General features: G+C 36.8%; 1 non-coding gene across 1 annotated transcript; it reads right to left on the bottom strand.

Moving 5' to 3' along the window:
• Window positions 1-7,331: 7,331 nt before the first annotated feature.
• On the bottom strand, window positions 7,332-7,407 carry Smp_tRNA_00573_Sup_TTA.1.1. Its single transcript has one exon. It is a non-coding gene (tRNA).
• Window positions 7,408-15,652: the final 8,245 nt, after the last annotated feature.

Genomic DNA, 15,652 nt, shown 5'->3' with positions numbered 1-15,652 from the left:
TTTCAAGTGTATATGTATGCCAGTGGATTCTGACCTAATTGTTCAGAGGTTAAAGATCTGCTCATGGATTTGGATGTACTACATTTGATCCGTGGTAGTAGGGTCCCATACTAAGACGAAACAGTTATCTAGTGCTTCCAGATGGTCAGTAGTTGTCTAACCAAGTTGCGTTAGTGGTCTCAATGAACTATATTTCGGTATGTTATCATTGCTACTAAATAGGACAGTTTACACAGATCGAAATATCTCTAATCCACTTTATATGCCAAACATTTTGTGATGTTGGACAATGAAGTATCTTTGATAATTATACATCATTTGTTATTTCTTAGAATTATTAAATTCAGTTTTCTTGCTCACATTCTGTAGCGTAAATTGTCTGATTATAAGTCTTATCAATATTTTACTCATAAATTTATTTACTATTACTGTTCACAAGGCAAGCCCTCACATGGAGTCCTGAAGGCCAAAGTGAAAGAGGAAAACCAAAGAACATATTACACCGAGAAATGGAGATAGACATGAGAAGAATGAAGAAGAATTAGATAGAACTAGAAAGGAAGGCCCAGGACGGAGTGGGTTGGAAAATGCTGGTGTGCGACCTATGCTCCATTGGGGGTAAAAGGCGTAAGTAAGTAAGTGAGTACCGTTTCTCGACAGAATAATTAATTTCCCATACTTTCTGTATAGCATATATATCAATAAGTTCTACATAGCTTTTTGAATGATTACATTATTTAATTTATCTACAACTCAAGAGTATACGTATTCATTCTTGAGCTAAATTATTTGTACTATAGTAAACGAGAAGACAAGTGAGGACAATCATTCTCTGTTATCGTTCTGTCTTTTCCGAACTTCTCAACCTTCTACCTTCAGGCATTTTACTTTCTATTAACGATACTTACTTACTTTCTTACGTGATTTCCTCAATGTATTTCCAATCCACTTTCAGTAATTCTTCTTCATTTCTTCCTCCACTGAAATCCGGTTTGTTCTCTCCCACAGTAGAATGTTGTTGATAGTGTCCGGTCAACGGATCTGAAGTATCTTGCGTAGACAACTGTTAATGAACACCTGTATCTTCTGGATGATGGCTCTCGTAGTTGACAATTGTTTTGAGTTCCAGATGTTCTTTAGTTATAAATATGCTGCTCTTGTTGTCGATCTAATTCTATTAATGATACATACTACTTATATCTGTGGATATGAAAAGCACACACTACCATAAGTATATCAGTAATATCATATATTTATTGATTGTTTTAAATACTTAGAAAATCTTTGTCGTTCATTTTCCTGTCATATGAATCTACTTATAAGTAGACTGTATTCTAAATGATCAATTATGTTGATTCCATAATTACTTACCCATACAAAGTCATCATTTTACCATGTTTCATTTATGTTATTGACTTGTAGTTCAAAAGACTGTAATTTGCTTAGTTACATAGTACATGCGTTCTTCTTCTTCTTTTTTTTTTTTGGTTTTATAAAATATTCAACATTTGTTTTACACATTAACTACACAAAACAATGTGAGAAACCTAATTGAATTTAGTTGGAAAAAAAAGGCGCCAAATGAAGTGCTAATTAGCAACCATATTTAAATAATGTTGGATTTATGACACTTTAATTGTGTGTTTGTATATTTAAGGTATGTCATGTTTAATAGGTAATTTAACGGCAAATAAATTTCTACCAAACGATGAATATTAATTGTTAATGATTTCATGTTGTATCCCTTTTATATGTATAATGACAAAATATAAAATGTTCGAAAAGCATTCATTTTTTGAATGCTACAATGACAAACAGGAGCCAACAAGCATGAAACATTGTTTTAGGGCATTTGGTTAGCTATTTCGATAACTTAAACTTGGTATTGAGTTTTCGCATTATCTAACCCTTGAATAGTAAAATGATAAGAAATTACGACTAAAGAATTCGATATTGAATACATCTCACATCTATACTTATTTACTTACTTACTTACTTGCTAACGTCTGTTACCCCTCGTCGAGGAGCATAGGCCACACACCAGTTTTCTCCATCCAACCCCGTCCTGGAAAATCCTTTCAAGTTAATAATCATCATTTTCATATCTACTTTTAATTCTCGACACAGTATGTTCTTTGGCCTTCCACTTTTCCGCTTCCCTTCCGGATTCCAAGTCAGGGATTGAGTCGTGATGCACATTAGTGATTTTCTTAATGTATGTCCTATCCACTTCCAACGTTTTTTCCTAATTTCCTCTTCAGCTGGAAGCTGGTTTTTCCTCTCCCATAAAACGCTGTTGCTGATAATATCCGGCCAATGGATGTTGAGTATTTTGCGTAGACAACTGTTTATAAATACTTGTACCTTCCTGATGATGGTCGTAGTAGTTCTCCACATTTCAGCTCCATACAATTTAACTGACTGTCTCGAAGTTCGTATTGAAGATTCTCACTTTCAAACTAGTTGAGAGTTGTTTTCAGTTCCATACATTCTTCAATTGTAGAAATGCTGTCCTTGCTTTGCCAATCCTCGCCTTTACATCTGCATGCGATCCTCCTTGTTTATCAACGATGCTCCCCAGGTACTTGAATGTTTCCACCTCTTCCAGAGTTTCACCATCAAGTGTGATCGGGTTGGTGTTCTCCATGTTTCATTTGAGAATCTTGCTTTTTCCTTTGTGAATGTGGAGGCCTATCGATGTGGAGGCTGCTGCTACATTTGCTGTCTTCATCTGCATATGTTCGTGTGTATGAGAGAGGAGGGCTAGGTCATCTGCGAAGTCCAAATCATCTAATTGATTCTGAGCTGTTCATTGTATTCCGGATTTCCCGTCAGATGTCGAATTCCTCATAATCCAGTCAATCACTAGAAGGAAGAGGAATGGGGAGAGTAGACAGCCTTGTCTGACTCCGGTCCTTACTGGAAATGCATCTGTCAGCTGTCCTCCATGCATCACTTTGCACTGTAGTCCATCGTATGAGTTTTGGATAATGTTGACAATCTTTTCAGGAACTTCATAGTGTCGAAGAAGTTTCCATAATGTTCTCCTGTCCACGCTGTCAAACGCCTTCTCATAGTCAATGAAGTTGACATATAGTGATGAGTTCCACTCAACTGATTGTTCAACGATGATCCGTAGTGTCGCAATCTGGTCTGTGCACGACCTATCCTTACGGAATCCAGCCTGTTGATCCCTAAGTTCTGCGTCTACTGCGTCTTTCATCCGATTCAGCAGCACTCTGTTGAAAACTTTTCCCGGTACTGATAACAAACTGATGCCTCTGTAGTTCTCACATTTGCTCAGATCTCCATTCTTTGGTATCTTGATGAGATATCCTTCTTTCCAGTCCATTGGCACTTGTTCCTCTACCCAAATCTTCTTGAATAGAAGATGAAGCATGTTTGCAGTTATTTCAATGTCTGACTTCAGTGCTTCAGCTGGTATATTGTCAGGTCCTGCCGCCTTCCCACTTTTGATTTGTCTGATGGCTATCTTGACTTCTTCGATCGTTGGTCGAGTGACATCTATAGGAAGGTCATTGTGTGCTGCTTGGATGCCCGGTGGATTCAATGGGGCTGGTCTATTCAGCAGTTCCTCGAAGTATTCTGCCCATCTTTTCCTCTGTTCTTGGATCTCAGTGATTGTCTTTCCTTCTTTGTCCTTGACTGGTCTCTCTGGTTTGCTATATCTCCCTGCCAATTTCTTCGTTGTATCATATAGTTGTTTCATATTCCCTTCTCTTGCAGCTTTTTCCGCCGTCGTTGCTAGTTCTCCCATGTATTTCTGCTTGTCGGCTTTAATGCTTTTCTTCACTTTCCTGTTTGCTTCTGCGTAGTCTGCTTGTGCTTTGACTTTCTCTGCTCGTGTTCGGCTGTTGTTAATTGCTAGTTTCTTGTTCTTCCTTTCTTGAATTTTGTCCACGGTTCCCATAGAGATCCATTCCCTGTGATGATGCTTCTTAGGACCAAGAATCTCCTGACACGTTGAAGTTAGTGCTTCTTTTATTCCTTTCCAGTTGTCCTCCAGAGAAGTTTCTTGTTCTTTCAGTGGATCCTGTAGAGCTTGGAACCTGTTTTTGAGAGTTATCTTGAATTCGTGGAGCTTGTCAGCATCTCGAAGGAAGGCTGTATTGAACCTTTGTAGTGTTGTTTGTCCAGTTGTCCAGTGTTTCTTTAGCTTCAGTTTCATCTTGGCCACAACCAGCCAGTGGTGATCTGAAACTATGTCAACTCCTCTCCGGGTTCTCACATCTTCCATTGACCTTCGGAATTTTTCATTGATACAGATGTGATCTATCTGGTTCTCTGTGGTTTGGTCCGGTGAGATCCATGTAGCTTTGTGTATGCGCTTGTGTGGGAATATTGTGCCGCCTATAACCAATTTGTTGAATGCACATAGGTTTGCAAGTCTCTCCCCATTTTCATTCCTCTCTCCTAGTCCATGTCGTCCCTTGATATCTTCATATCCTGTGTTGTCCACTCCAACTTTAGCATTTAGATCTCCCATCAGGATGGTGAGGTCCTTTCGTGAGCACTTCGCTATAATTGATTGCAGCCTTTCATAGAACTGATCTTTATCATTGTCGTTGCTATCATTGGTGGGTGCATAACATTGGATAACGTTCATTGTGATCCCTTGCTTCTTTGTTCTGAATGATGCTTTGATTATCCTGGGTCCATGAGATTCCCATCCTACAAGTGCATTTCGTGCTTCTTTGGACAGCATTAGAGCAACTCCCTGAGTGTGTGGAGCATTTTCCCTTTCGTGACCGGAGTACAGCAGTATCTCTCCTGTACCTAGCCTTTGTTGTCCAGTTTGTGTCCAATGGGTTTCTCTGATTCCGAGTACTGCCAAGTTGTATCTCCTCATTTCCATTGCTATTTGGCTGGTCTTTCCTGTCTCCCACATTGTCCAGACGTTCCATGTACCTATAAAGAGTGTTGCTCTGGTTGTTAGAAGGTGCATCGGTCTCGTGACTTCCGAAGAATTTCGGCTTTCATCATGAGACGTCATAATTATTCCTTCAACTCCCAGGGCATAGTTTAAATGGTTTGAATTATTTTTTCTGGTTAGCATTTTTTTAGCGAGTTAGCTTTTCTACGAGATGGGGTCGCTAATCCCATGCCCAACCCTCCTCCTTTGTGTGGGCTTGGGACCGACAGTAACTCTAGAAGAGCTATAGGCGGAGTTATAAATGATTAGTATTTTCCACAAAAATTTAATGATACCATATTCGACTACGATAATTGCTAACATGTGCTCGACCCAACAAATGGAAATAAACTTTATTTATATTTCATTAATGAATTATAAGTCTGTCATATTGGTGACCTAAGAAAAAAACTGTAGCTAGTATATGTTCTATAAAATTAATGTTTGAAATGATAATGAAATTAATTTAAATGTAACTTTAATATTTGAATTCATAAGTCAATCTAAGCTAAACTCTATTGAAAATATGGAAGCACTGAATGACAGTATCGTTTGAGTATGGGATTCTTCAGCAGTGAGCATTCACGATCATGCATGCTGGACCTGCTTGCGCTCGCTCGCTGATATTTGCTCATGTGCTCATAGCTTTCTGGCCTACGTCATTTGTTAATAAAACTCTAGTTGTCGCTTCTCTTTGCCTTCTGATTTTATGCACCGTTAAGATTTGCATTATAACGGTTATCGAGGTGAAAGATTAGCGAAGCACGGCACTACAAGTCAAGTGCAGACTTGGAATCGTGAAGGGAAACTGTCAAGAGGAAGATCAAGGAACACACTGTGTTGGGAATGGGAAGCAGACGTGAACGTGATGAACAGCAAGTGGAGACAAGTAGAAAGAATTTCTTTTTACAGCGTTGGATGGAGAATGCTGGTGGTCGACCTGTGTTTTTCCACGAAGGGCAACAGGAATAAGTAAGTAAACATTTAGAAACTGTTAATTTTTCTTTATTGAAACTAAATGAAAGAAGTGTCTCGTTAAGTTTCAAAATTCAAAGCTCTACTAAATTGTTATTCTGGTCAACATAGTGCTTATAATAGACTAATATTATCATATATCAGTAATGTGTTTTTATTACCTGGTTTTGTTAATTTTCAATTACGTTCAAATTAATAGAGCATATTAGATATATAACAAAATATTTTGATGTAGGTTTGTTCTCTGAGCTAGATGGTTTGGTCGTGTAGCTTTCATCGTCCTTCTGAACGACATCATCAGCACAAACCTCGGGTAGAAGTGAAGTGTTAACAGAATATACTGTACATTTTGATTATCAAATAATTTCGAATAAATTTATTCAATCATGATTAGCGTTTTTATTGAGTTAGTTTTCTACGGGAAGATACAAGTGTTTATTAACAGTTGTCTACGCAAAATACTTCGGATCCGTTGGCCAAACACTATCAACAACAATCTACAACAAACCAGTTTGAAGTCGAGGAAGAAATCAAGAAGAAGCACTGGAAGTGGATAGGAAACACATTGAGGGAAGCACCCAACTGCGTCACAATGCAAGCCCTTACATGGAATCCTGAAGCCCAAAGGAGTAGAGGAATACCAAAGAACACATTTCTCGGAAAAATGGAGACAGACATGAGAAGAATGAACAAGAATTGGATAGAATTAGAAAGGAAGGTCCAGACCAGAGTGGATTTGAAAATGCTGGTGTGCGGCCTATGTTCCATTGGGGTTAACATGCGTAAGTAAGTAAGTAAATATGCTGGTGTGCGGCCTATGTTCCATTGGGGTTAACATGCGTAAGTAAGTAAGTAAATAAGTAAATCAAGTTGGCTAGGACGCCTTCTGCAGTGCGTATTATTTCGCTTCGTCCCTCTGATTGTCTATCCAGATCAATGAATGTACAAAATAATGATAATTACATGATCAAACTGGATTCAGATCTCAGGTCACTAGAAACTACTTACTAACTTAATGGATTTGCTTTTCTTTATTATCTTCAATCTATGAACTGAACAGATTGATCTACAATTACATAATTTATGATGAGTGATTTATATAATGCAGAGCTAACTTAATTGATTTATTAAAATTTACTAAATCCAATTAAATAGCAAAATTAATTGATCGATTTACTAGGGTTATGTAATTTACAATAGGGAACATTTAATCTAACATTGAAGGTTTATAATTGACAATGTAACTAAAAAAAAAACAATCCATTTCGATTCGTTATTTATTGTCTTTCTATGATTAAACTTAATTTGGAAATAATGATCTACATATAAGTTAAGATGGATAGTGGCTAGCAGTGGAATCAAGGATGAGCGTTTCGTCCTATTTGGGACTCGTCAGCTGGATGTACCTGCATCTCAGAGTTGATGTTCACTCTGGGACTCGAACCCAGTACTGTTCGCTTTAAACACCATAGCGTTATCCACTTAGCGTTTGAAGCAAACGGTACTGGGTTCGAGTTTCAGAGTGAAAATCAGGTGCATCCAACGGACGAGTTCCGAATAAGACGAAACGCATGTCCTTGATTCCACTGCTAGCCACTATCCATCTTTGGTTATAAGGCTTGTGACTTCAGGAAATATCGAGGCAATCCGAGCAGGATGCACATATGCCAACAAGAGACCCATCAATTTCAGTCCTAAATAACAATGGGAAGATATATGTAAACGACACCCAGTGAATAACTTACGTTGTTTTATGCATTCCTTAAGTGTTTACAAACATATGAATTATGTAATTTCAGGATCATTGATAAGATTGAGAATTATTTAGAAATGATGATTCTGTAATAAAATGTAGGATTAGCAATTAAACTGTGGGATCTTATTATATTATATTCGAGTTATAGACAAATTTCATGTAGGGTCAATTAACAGGTGATTAAGTTGTTGATAATCATGATCGGATGCAACATGTTACTACAAAATGTGAAGTATAGAACTGTTAAATTGAACTTTAAGTAAAGATAGATGGTACTGAGCAGTGGCATTCAGGACTCACGTTTTGATCTATTTAAAAGTCATCATCTGGATGGACTTGTACCCCATATTTGATGTTTATTCTGGTACTTTAACTCAGTACCATTTGCTTCAATCACTGTCACTTAGTTTCTGAGTCCCTATCGCTATTAACATGTGTAATTGGTGAAATTTAATCGATGTAAAGATTCAAATTACCAAAACAAATTTGTTAAATTAAACCAATCCTTTTCAATTATTTATAGGGTCAGTAATTTTTTGACAAAGCTTGTCAGGCTTAAAGTCCTTCAAACGGAGGAGGCAGTAGCCATCAGGATGAAGAAACCGGAGCTATGGGTACAGAAGAAATATCTCCGACCTCTCCTTCTCCCCTAGTCAACCACAAGGCCAATTACTCAATAGTATTCTTAGCCATTTGATGATCTTATTTGACTATTGTACTTACGAACTTTCGTAGTTAAATGTAATTGTCCCTCATATCTTTATTCACAAATCTTTGTAGTATTATTACTGGTTAAACACCATTCTTTATTATTGTTTTGCTTGTGTATATGGTCCTCTTCTTTTATCAGTATATCATCAAAAGTAGACATGGATCTATTTCCTGATTGAAATCAGAAGTACAATGCATATGACTGTAAAATATTAAACTTGTATTTCATATCTAATTTAGACTGAAATTATCCAAAGTGTTTGAATTGGTTTTCATAAACAATTAACACTGGTTAGCGTTTTTTAGCGAGTTAGTTTTTCTACAGGATGGGGTCTCCAACCCCCATGCCCAACCCTCCTCCTTTACCTGGGTTTGGGACCGGCAGTAACTCTAGAAAAGCTACAGGGGGAGTTAATTAACACTGACTAGATATCAATTATTTTTCAAGGTCAGTAACAATATTTACACTTGTTGTACATATTTTTCTTAGGAAAAATCATTTGAATATTTTACAGATGTTAATAGAAAAAAAACCCAGTTAATATGTACAGTTAGTTATATGTCAAATGTCCAATGTTTATATCTATATTGCCCTATAACTTGATCATGACCGTTTTTATTTCAAATCATTCATGATAGAAACTGTTAGTTCCAAATCTAATTTGATTTCGAATTTACCAAAGTTTCTTATACAGCGTGTTAGAAACCTGACTTTAAAAAACTTCTAGTTTTACTATCAGGTTGCTAATATTGATCCTCTTGTGCTAACGAGGTATGGAAACTTGGACCGATGCATATGTGTGCCGGGTCCTACGTTATAGCTGACTGACTGATTTCACGAGTTGTTAATACTATTTGTCACTATAACTTTCATCGTGAATAGTTATCATACTTAATCAGTCGCCAGCTCATGTTTGCCCTATCCTTCCCAGATTTTCTTTCGTTTATTATTACATGTTTCTAAACACAAAACATTTTCAATGTGCTGAAGAAAGTAAAATGTGGATTATGTAACACGGTTTGTTTCATAAATTAATAAGCGTTTACTTAACATTGCATTACTTACATACTTACGTCTGTTACTAAAAATGGAGCATAGACCGCCCACCAGCATTCTCCAACCCACTCTGTCGTGGACCTTCCTTTATAGTTGTATTTAACTTTTGCTCATTCTTCTCATGTCTGTCTCAATTTCTCAGCGCAACATGTTCTTTGGTCTTCCTCTTTTCATTTGGCCTTCAGGATTCCATGTGAGGGCTTGCCCTGTGACGCAGTTGGGTGCTTTCCTCAAAGTGTGTCCTATCGACTTCCAGTGCTTCTTCCTGATTTCTCCCTCCTCTGGAATCTGGTTTGTTCTCTCCCACAGTAAATTGTTGCTGATAGTGTCTGGCCGACGGATAAGAAGTATCTTGCATAGACAACTGTTAACAAACACATGTATCATCTGGATGATGGTTTTTGTAGTTCTCCAGGTTTGCGCTCCATACAGTAGAACTGTCTTGATATTTGTATTGAAAATTCTGATCTTGGTGTTGATTGACAATTGTTTTGAACTCCAGATGTTCTTCATTTGTAAATATGCTGCGCTTGGTTTGCCGATCCTCGCTCTCACATCTGCATCAGATCCACCGTGTTCATCGATGATGCTGCCCAGATATGTAAAGGTTTCCACATCCTCCATAGTCTCTTTGTTACACATGTATGTGTGTAACAGTGCATGGATGTGATCAAATTTAAAGTAACTTTCAAATAAGATCCATGTTCCAATCAAATACTTACAGTTCTACTGATCTAAACATTTCATTTAGTTCTTTATAGGAAAGTTAAGTTAAAAAGTAATAGTAAGATCCATCTCAACACCAAAGACCTTATTTATCACATATTAAGTACCAAATAGATTATTCAACATACAATATGAGTTCCTCTTATTCACATTTCATAGGAAATATATGTATGTATGTATTTATACGTGCAGTAGGTAACTAGAATCATGTACAATTGAATGAAATGTAAATAGAAAAATAAGAGTCTGTAGATTCGTGAATAAACCACATGTCCAAAGTATAAGTTTCCGGTTAGATAAGCTTTTACAACTTTTCCATCACATGATAGATATGCTTGATACGGGCATTGTAGATCTTTGTATATTTTTTGAATGTATTAGTTTCAATGAATCTGTATCACATTCTTCCGGAAGATCTACAAGAAAAACGATGATGATTTGTATCTGATATAATGACACTTGTAAGTCGTACATCCAACTGATGAGTCTCAAATAGGACGATACGCGAGTCCTGGATTCCACTGTTAATCATAATCTGTTTTTTGCTTATAATATTTTCATTGCAAGAAAATTGTTTTTATATACAGTACAATGCTTTTCATGACGTGCCTTGATAAAATGATTTGAGTGAAGAAGTATAAAATTATCGTGTATCGTCAAAACAAATATACCTTGGTGTATGTGATAGTTGGAAAAAATAAAACAAACGAAAAGTGTGGTCATTACAAACATTATTGATTGGTTACGTTTAGATTGGTATCATGAATAGATCAAAGCTAGACAACAATTGGAAACCTCGAAGCACTGGACAGCCATTTCGTCCTAGTATGAGACTCATCAGCACTGTACACCCACGATCCCACATCAAGGAGACTCGAACCTAGGAGATTCGGTCTCATGAACGAACGTTTAACCTCTAGACCACTAAGCTGGTATGATTTAGATCAATTATGAGTAAATATATTTAAATATTTATACTTTAATGATTCAAAGTACTCAGATCTAAAAAATTTTATATTTTTAATTTCATGTCACATATCATAATATGCTCACTAGTGACAGGCTACAAGATGTATTTCCTTGAGTTTTAGTGAGAAGCGGTGACCAATGGAGTTTAACCGGGTCTTTTGTGAGATAGTAACTCACTGAATACAATGGTGAACTATGGCTCAATTTCGTGGATCAGTTGATGTTAGACATTAACACAGTTGGATACTGGCTCAGTGGTCTGAAGGTTAAGTGTTCGCTCATGAGACCGAATCTCCTAGGTTCGAGTCCTCTTGGTGTGAGATCGTGGATGCGCACTGCTGAGGAATCCCATAATAGGATGAAATGGCCTTCCAGTGCTTCCAGGTTTTCCATGGCGATCTAACTTCAATTGACTCATGAACTCATTTATTAAATTACAATAATATCCACAAAAAAGCCTTTCTGTTATATCTTATGTTTATATTTATATATATTTCTAATCGAATAATCCCGGTATGTTGTTCAAAGTACGTTTAACTAGAACACTGGTTGTTTAGGTTTTAATTTACTTTTATCCACTTTTCCAAAGTTAGCTATAAAGTATGTATTAGGATACCAAATAAACTATTCATTTATTATATTCAGCTCACAAAGAAGACTGTGGCCATTCATTTTGAAATTGCAGAGAAACGAAAATAGATTCTTTTGTAGATGAAATTCATTGAATGATTACTGAGTAATAACAACATTACTATTTTTTAGTCCATTTATGTTGGTTGAAATCTATTGATCAAGTTGTAATATTACCCCTGGTCTAAGTGCCTAGATTTCACCTGCACGTCACATGACTACGAACTTGGGTTTCATGTTTATTGTCACTTGCTAGTAGGGCATAATATCAACCTTGAGGGAACTGATCTTCCATGTAAAATTACAAAACCTAAGTCAATGATGTTCTTATTTAAGTAAGATGTGACCTTTCGTAGTTCAGAAACATTTTCATTGAATAACCATCAGTACTAAACACAACTCAAATCTCTCCCCACTGGTTTCATCTACCTGAAGTCGATTGATGTATTAATAACCAAACCTATTGACTGAATACTCTATACCCAATCTTTTGATACAATGTTAACTGCGGTATGAATAAGAGTTGTAAATAATCGTGAAGGTAACATATCTGGTACATTGTAAATATAAACGTCTTTGGAAAAAGCAATAATGCTGTTTAAGAATGGTAAGTAAATATTTAACGTTGGCAAACATGGACTAATGTATATACATTTTAGTAGTATATAGCAGCAAACGGAAGTGGAATGTTTGCTAGCAGAACATTGAATTAAAGAGACGAGGAAAGGAAAAAGACAGCGATTGGAATAACAACATAATTGAAAGAATCATGATGTACTTTAAGGAAAACTGAAGGAAGGTGTGCAAATAATGTATGAATTTCATATTTTACCAAGGCACTATGTCGTTTTTGTACGACATTGAATCGGTTTACTTTATCTGAGTTTTCACACAATACAATATCTTCTTCAAGACTAGGATTCAGACATGTAACCTAGGTGACGTTTAGAGTATCAGAATGAATGTTAGACGAGGTTGAGTCACGACTTCAAATACAACACTAAACAAAATTTGAAACGTTTATCTCTGTAGGTAATCAGAAAGCTCAAAGGTGATCATAATCTTGACCATTAAATCAAGTTTCAATTTGCGACATTCACCATCAACACGAAGTCGTTATTCTCTTTTTTTAATCTTGAATTTTCGACATAAAAGCGGAAACGTTTTGATGACATTTGTGCATTATTTAATGAATATAATTAGTATAGAAAGGTCTAGACTTGTATTTCCTGTTGAGTGAGAATTCTAAAGATATATATACTTACCTGTTAAGTTGGCTTACAATAAACTCTATCAGAGCCTCCAGAGAGGCTCATAAAGAGCCCAACCAATCAGCGATTAGTTAGAAGCTATGCTACTAAAATAACGAGGTCCTGATTGGCTGTTAACATACTGTTACTATGGGATCTCAAGGTCTTTTAGTTACTATAAAACCCCTGTTTTTCTGTACATAATTGAACCTTGTAGTAAAGCGATTTCTCTGTTACCCGTGTCTTCTTACTGGTCTTTCAAGTCGCTGAGTAGTGCTAGCCTGGGGTTATCCGAATAGCTAGGATCCGAATAAAGCGTACAACTTACAAGACATAACAGTGGCGACGGGGATTTCGGCAAAAAAAAACAATTGTTGTTGGGGTTTTTGGTACACAAAAAAATACAACAATTGTCGTCGAGGATTCTGGCAAAAAGAAATACAGCAACCGAGACGTGATTTGGTAATCAAACAAGCTGTAATAATTGCCGGTGAATTTTCGGAGTTATTATTATCAGCAGAAGAAAATGACGATTTCTTTAGAACAGGCGCTGATAATCTTAGAGCACCGGCAACAACAGATGCTAGCCTTCCAGCAGCAACTATTTGAAACAGTCTTGGACAAGTTTTTCAATAATGGTGCTAAAATGGTCGTCCCAGAAGAACGCCCAGTTGAGGGTTCATTTCCCTTCACATCTGATGGAAAAGGCAAAATGGGTAAGTTGGCCGGTTCAGAGCAAGACAATATCTTGCTAAATGCACATGAAACTGTGACAGTATCAGATGTCAAAGAAAAACAAGGTTCCGTAGACAAAGCCCTGAGCCCAGAGTCTAATGAAGCACCACTCAATCCGCCGATTTCTGAAGACAAACTTCAGTCAGAATTAAACTACGGGTTACATGATATCGGCCAAGAAAGCTGGGATGGTGCACATGATTTTGATGAAAATTCTTATGAAGATGAGGAAACTAAGTCGGTTGAATCAAATGCTGATCAAAAACCTAAGGCAATTTCATTAGATGATGATTCCCCTAGCTATCAAATATCCTCCAGTGAAAATCTTAATGAATTTGATGGAGATGTTTCAGAAAAGCCAAATTCCGATGACCTAAAATCAAATATCGTTCATCATCATCTATTCATTTCTAGTGGATTCTGCATTCAATACGAGAAATGTGTTCTAAATAAAGTCATATTAATTGTAAATTGGAGATATGAAGATCCAACATTATTTCGTGGGGGAGGAAATGTTGGAGAATTTCAACCTACAGATAATTTTTTTAAAAATCAGAATCTAATCTTCGAATCTTCAAAAAAAAAGGGGGGTGTTAAGTCGGCTTACAATGAACTCTATCAGAGCCTCCAGAGAGGCTCATAAAGAGACCAACCAATCAGCGATTAGTTAGAAGCTATGCTACTAAAATAACAAGGTCCTGATTGGCTGTTAACATACTGTTACTATGGGATCTCAAGGTCTTTTAATTACTATAAAACCCCTGTTTTTCTGTACATAATTGAACCTTGTAGTAAAGTGCTTCTCTGATACTCGTGTCTTCTCTCTGGTCTTTCAAGTCGCTGAGTAGTGCTAGCCTGGGGTTATCCGAATAGCTAGGATCCGAAAAAGCGTTCAACGTACGAGACAGATCAGTGGCGACGGGGATTTCGGCAAAAAAAAAAAACAATTGTTGTCGGGGGTTTTGGTATACAAAAAAAAAAATACAACAATTGTCGTCGAGGATTCTGGCAAAAAAGAAATACAGCAACCGAGACGTGATTTGGGAATCAAACAAGCTGTAATAATTGCCGGTGAATTTTCGGAGTTATTATTATTATCAGCAGAAAAAATGACGATTTCTTTAGAACAGGCGCTGATAATCTTAGAGCACCGGCAACAACAGATGCTAGCCTTCCAGCAGCAACTAATTGAAACAGTCTTGGACAAGTTTTTCAATAATGGTGCTAAAATGGCCGTCCCAGAACAACGCCAAGTTGAGGGTTCAATTCCCTTTATATCTGATGGAAAATGCAAAATTGGTAAGTTGGCCGGTTCAGAGCAAGACAATATCTTGCCTAATGCACATGAAACTGTGACAGTATCAGATGAGCAAGAAAAAGAAGGTTCCGCAGACAACCCCCTTAGTTCAGAATCAAATGAAACACCATTAAGTCCGCCCATCTCTGACGACAAACTTACGTCAGAACAGAACTACAGTTTGCGTGATATTGGCCAAGAAAACTGGGAGAACGCATGTCCAGAAAATAACTGGAACAATACAGTTAACCAAATTGTGCCAAATGTGATTCGAAGTCATGGGGAGACAGAAGTTTATAATATGGGTTCGCGTAATGATGCCCATAATTCTGATGAAATTTCGTATAAAGATGAGAAAAATAAGCCGGTCCAATCAGATGGTGATCAAAAATCTGATGCAATTTTATTAGATGCCGATTCTCCTCCCCCCTAAACATGATTCATTCACATCGCATTGATCCCTCCTTATTACGTCTCACTAATTTTTCACACATTTAGTCTTCCACTTGATCGAATTGTAATTGCACTATCATATCTCTCTCACCCTATCTGACCCATATTTATATTCTGATCACAGATCTTAAATTTTCATTTTACGTATATACAGATTCAA

Source organism: Schistosoma mansoni (assembly GCF_000237925.1).
Source record: "Schistosoma mansoni, WGS project CABG00000000 data, supercontig 0062, strain Puerto Rico, whole genome shotgun sequence".
NCBI classification, from domain to species: Eukaryota; Metazoa; Platyhelminthes; class Trematoda; order Strigeidida; family Schistosomatidae; genus Schistosoma; species Schistosoma mansoni.
Note: the sequence above shows the minus strand (reverse complement) of the source record. Positions and strands in the feature narration are given on the sequence as shown.